Here is a 6,234-nt window from a genome sequence, read left to right on the forward strand (position 1 = left end):
AAAACATCACGTAAATAATGACATCCCAGAACAAAACTTACTGCCGAACTGGAGACATATAGAAATAAACAAAATGGGCAGAAGGCTCCATACCAACGAACAGTTACAAGGAAATAAGCACCAGACTTAAAATTATGTTCAAGCAACCAAAAAAGTAGAGTAAATCCAATTTCTAGGATAACGATATATGAATATAGTCAAACAAACCTTAAACCATTAACAGAGAGAGAGAGGCAAAATCAACCATTTACCCATTTAGAGTATTAAATTTGCTTACAGGAAGAAAGCTATATACAGTGGCATTCTATATGTATCAAAATTGAGTATATTTATTTGGCCACACATCACTGATCAATTATTGGACAGAAGCATGGTTATCCATTCAGTTAAAGGGGCTGGAAACAGAGGAATCATGTAAGGTTTAGATGCTACTTCTAGGAGGAACACACACAGAACAACAGTAAAAAAAAGCTTAATTATGAATTCATTTTTTGCAGTACTGACCCTTTAAACTTCAGTCCAGTATGAAAAGAATTCTCAGAAGCAGAATACCAACATTAGATGAGCTCTAACACAAGCATACATATAAAGAGACAACTGGATGTTCATGCTCACATATAAGTTCCAAGTCAATCATTCAGATTTCGATTTAAACTATCAGGGTTCAACCCTTTCAATCACCTAGTGCATACAAGGTTTATATTAACCTAAGTGATTTCCTTTCTTCACTATTTCAGTAGAAAAGCTCAAACATGGTACATATTAGGATGATATCCTAACTCATTCAGACCTTTTCACCTTATTAGACTCAGATGCAGACTTACTAAGATAAACTAGCATGTGCTTTGAGACCTGTTAAGCCTTATTTAGTCACATCCCAACAACCTAGTCACATTATAAGACTTTTGCAAGCAGGCCTCAGACTTTACTAGATCTGGATTTATCCTAATCAAACTTCCTTATTTAGCTCAGCAATGGTTCATACAAATTAACATGATACATGAAGTAGGCAGATTCAGACTAAGAACAATATATATATCTCAGGTCAGGGTATTAAAGAACAAGAGAAAACCAAGCCTTATAAACCAAATTCCTCATGAGCACCTCAGTTTACCTAAACTATGTCATCAGAATTCTATGGTCAAAATACTCGAGCTATTACGATTCTAAATAAGATCATCACAGCAGCCATCAGAGGTTCTTTAAGTCATTAAGCATCACTGATCACATTAAGAGTGCACATAAGCAAATAACATTTCACATAGACTCCTAGTTTAGGGACAGTTATGTCAAAAACTCACATGGTCTAAATCAATACTCAAGCAATCATTCTGAGTCAATCATTTGAACAGCTAAGTCAGATTTCCCCTTAAGTATGACAGCAGGCTAACCAATTTGATTTCTAATACATATTAAGGCAAGAATTATATCTAAATGTGTTGATGCCTATCACACTTCCTAACAGAACATGCCACATATATAACTAAATAAGAAATGCAACTGCTAACTTAAAGTAGATTACATTCATGGCAGGATATATTCTTTGAACAGATAGAGTAAACGAGAGACAATGTCAGCCTGTTCTTATCGTATACGTAATATACTTAAGATATACACACTATTGTGTGTATATCATATGTATATCGAATGTATATCTTCTTCTTATCTTGATAATCCATTGTATATCCCATGTACATTCGATTTTAACTGCATCCTAAGTCATGGAGATTTAGTCTTGAACATCCTAAATTACCATATACATCTTTCGGACTCATTTTAGCGATTATCATCTTATCATAACAATATCCCAAACATCAGACAAACAGTATGCCGAAGGAAACGACGTAGTTAAACAACTAAGGCAGCAGCTAAAGACTAAAACAAAATAATAAAAGCATCAAGGTTTACCTCTTTTATGCGCAGTGAACGGGGCGTCGAGGTCTCGAATTTCCTTTCTCGTACTGGTAGGTCCGAACTTCGAGCCAAATAGAGTTGATTGAAAGGATTAAGAGCTTTAAAGAACTAAAGTTCCGTATTTCATTTTTTGGACGAATCGAATGAAAACGCTAGAGTCAAAGTTGTTATTAGCGATGCTATTTTTTAGATGTGCTGACTGAAAAAAGTTTCAAGGTTTAGGAGATGTTTCCCTATTGCTCCTCCCTGTTCGATCTATTTTCCCCTCTTCTTATAGGATTGCGATTGTTTTTTTTTTTAAATGGAAGGGGAGCGTATGAGAGAAGATGAAGGCGTGGGGGACAAGAGTATGAGCGTAGCAGTGGCGCGCGGGAGGTAGAACAGTGGGGTGGTGTCAGACGCGTGGGATGGTGTAGTGGAGGCGTCAGAGGGGTAACGTGGGGGGTATGGGCGAAGTCAGAGGGGACAAGGCATGGTGGAGGCGTGGTGGAAATGGTGGGGTGTCAGAGCAAGTGGGGGAGATGTGTGGAACGTGAGGGGCAGAGAGATGAGGGAGGCGAAAGAGAAGAGAAGACAGAGGAGTGGCGGAGATGAAGGTAAAAGAGAAAGAGAGAGAGAGAAGAGGCTGAAGGAGGCGGGTGAGAAAGAAAAGAAAGGGAGTGAGGGATTAGGGTAGAAAGAAAAAGATTGGGCCAGACCGGGTCGGGTTGATGACGGGTATGGGCTGGTCCATTAGGGTAGAAAAAATGGGCTGGTCCGTTTGGTATTTTAGTTGGGTTGAAAATGTGGGTTGTTTATTTGGGTAGAGAAATAATATTGTATTTATATTTTGGGTCATTAATTTGGCTGAAAATTGTTGATCCTTCCTCCTCTATTTAACTATTTTAGGCTTCTAATTTAATAACTGGTACAATATATATTATGTATAGGCAATAAATAATTAGTATGCAGAAAAATAAAGATTTTGCAAAATGTTGTATTGTAATTAATTTAACGAGTCCAAACCCGAAAACGAAACGATGATGAACATTTAAAATTTGTGATAAAGTAATGCTCATAATAAAAAAAAAGTAGCGAAAATAATAATAGTGAAAATAAAGTATTTAGCTCGTTAATAAATTTAGACGCCCGAGTGAATAAGATTAAGGAGGGACAAAATTGGGTGTCAACATATAACCCAAAAAATGGCCAACAAATTGATCAAAGGAAGCGGGAAGATGGGGCATTTTTAAACTGTGCTTATTTTGTAGCACAGGCTATTTATCTAATCCATATTTCTTTCAAACCTATTTTTTCAACCATGGCAAGCATCAGCCTCTCTTTGAATGCCCCACAAAATTTCCAAAATTTCGCTAGAGAAAAATATCATATTTGGTCAGTGAAATAAAATCATATCTCAAAACCTATGATCTATGAAATGTTGTAATGGAAGAACAATCCTTATGAGCACTCCCTGGAAATTCATCATTGTCCAGATTAAAATACTTTTAAAAGAGCTTTCAGATAAGACAAGATCGGACCAGGCCAAGTACAGCTAGAGTAAAGGTAATTCTAGACTTACTGGATAAGCACCCAAAACGAATAAAGTTATTCTTTGTGGACAAAATTCAGGTAAAGTTATTGAACATTATCAAGAATTCGTTTATGATAATCTCCCGAAGTATTGTACTCATTGTAAACGTCAAGGGCATGATGAAAATAGTTGTCATTTGATGTTTGACAAGACTGGTGATAAAACCCAGAATGAGGCAGTACATAAAGGTATAGATGTGAAGCAATATCAGGGTGATGCAAGGGAGATTATAAATGCTAAATTGTAGAACAAAAATGATAATTTAGCTACTGATGTAGCTAAAAAATCTGCAACTTTGATCGATGCATCACAAGAGAATTTTGGGCAACAACTAATGGTTGGAAACAGTGGTGCTAGAGTTGGTTCGATTGGGACGAGTAAGCAACGTGAGAAAGAATCAGTTGTAGCTCGCCCTACTATTGATGCTCTTGTTTCTACTAGTGATACACAAAACAATGTAGGCATGAGTGGAAAAATGTCAACTACTGCTGGTGAAAACGCGATGGATGGACAGGTGCGAGCTCCAGTTTCGAATGAAACTGTTGAGATTTCAGGTGGGACTAGAAATAACCAGCAAGTTGACAATGGTTGGGCTGTAGTTACACATCGAAAATCACCTGGAATTAGGATTAATGAACATACAGCTTCTCAACAAATTTTGTCACATAATCCTTTTCAATCTATTGCTCAAAGTGATAATTTGGTACCAGCTGGGATTTTAGCTACTCCAGATGGGGTGCAAGAAAGAGAATCGGGGCAGAAATTAATGCCCAACGCAATTGTTAATACAGGGGTAACATCAAGAGTTAAAGTCAATGAATTGCAAGTTGATTCGGGGCAGAAAATAAATGTTACATGTGAGATTCAGACTGCTGATTCTGGGCAGCGTGTTGTTGAAAACGAGAACGCTACTGGTGAGACTAATGCAACTGTTTTTTACTATGTATGGGATCTTAACTACAAGGCGTCGCATATGGGAAATAAGCAACACAAAGATAATTCAACTTCGACAGAGCTAAGTAAGGAGCAACCTAGACAACTAAATAATGATTTAGTTCAGGTAATTGACAAGGTTTCGTCCAAGTCTAAGACATGGGCAGAACAGGTTGAAGATGAAGAATATCAAATTAGTGGTAGTGAAGGAGAAAGCTTACAGGAGAATAGCTCACCAATTTCGGGCAGTAATCTCAACCATAATGCACCAAGTTTTGTGCCTAAGAGCAGTAGAAAAATTGCAACTCAGGTGACTACTCCAATTGGTAGCAATCAGCAACATAAAGGGTATGGTGTTACACCTCTGGCTAAGAAAATTTGCACAACCAATGCCACATCTCCTGGGCATATGTGGCAGCAAGCAACATCACCTACAACTTATGATATTGACTTGGGCGATGACGATGACATGTCCGATAGGGATGATGAGGATGCTATGCTGGACATATGCTTTGATAAGGTGGCCAAGGATGGAGATCTCTCACCTAGGCAACAAAGAAGTGGAAGCAACAAAAGCAAAAAAGAAGACACATGGAAGGCAACACAGTTGGGATGGGATGGTAAGGTGACTGAGGAATTTGTTCCAAGGCACCTACCGATGCGAATGGCAAAGCAGAATCATCTGACAGTGTCAACAACTTTAAAAAGATCCAATAAATCCAAGAAGTGATGAACTATCAACTATTGTTGGACAAATTTGAAGAAGAAGAAGACAAGAGGAAAATACTTCAAATTGACGGGCAAGCTATCTTTTTTAGTTCATACGTATATAACATGAAGTTTGAGGTTGATAACTCAACTTTATTCATGACTTTTATATTTTTACATTACTTAAGCATCCTCATTTGTAATATGATCATAGAGTGTATTATAAACTCTGTGATGATCATAGAATACCTAGTTTTCTCTAGCTCTTATTTTCTTCATGCTTGTTAATTAGTAGAGTTTCATTACCTTATTAGGATTAGTAAGGTAAGGCCTAGCCCCCCTTACTTGTACTCTTCTCTTTGAGGTTCACTTTTATTTATTAAAAAAAAAAACTTTTGCTAAAAAAAAACTATAAGACAAGGTTATTGAGGGTGTTATGAGTAAAATCAAAAGAAGAAGGTAAAGTCATGTTTCAAAATTGTGCAAATTCAGCAAGACTCAAAAGAATTCACAAGCACAAACTGCCAAAGCAAAAATTAAAGAGGGGCAAACCATTTTTTTAAAATACTGTTGAAATTTGCTTTCAGTTACTACAGTCATTTTTTAGCATAATAATAAGTTTCTTGGGTATAGGATGAATCTAATTTGTGAATTTTAAATTTCTATTGGATAGATTAGTTTGTTGAGATATTTGATTTTTTTTTATTTTAAATTAAGCAGATTTTTTGTTTTAAATTGGCAAGAATGGAGAAGGAGTGTCACTTTTGGATTTTGCTAGAGCTTTTTTTGGGTTGGTGATAGCCAATTCGAGTTTCCCAAAGAAGGAGGAGCACTTGGTAACCTTCCGTAGTTCGGTGGCTAAGACTCAGATAGACTTTTTACTCCTTAGGAAGGATGATAAAGGTCTGTGCAAAGACTGTAAGGTCATTCCGAGCGACAACCTTACAACCCGACATAAGCTCTTGGTGATGGATGTAGGGATCAAAATGACGAGGATGAAGAGGGTCGTGAATGACCGACCTAGGATCAGATGGGGGAGTTTGACCACGACTAGTGCCCTGGAGATGGGAAAGAAATTGAAGGATATGAGGGCCTGGGATAGTAGT

Source organism: Lycium barbarum, chromosome 7 (assembly GCF_019175385.1).
Source record: "Lycium barbarum isolate Lr01 chromosome 7, ASM1917538v2, whole genome shotgun sequence".
Taxonomy (NCBI): Eukaryota; Viridiplantae; Streptophyta; class Magnoliopsida; order Solanales; family Solanaceae; genus Lycium; species Lycium barbarum.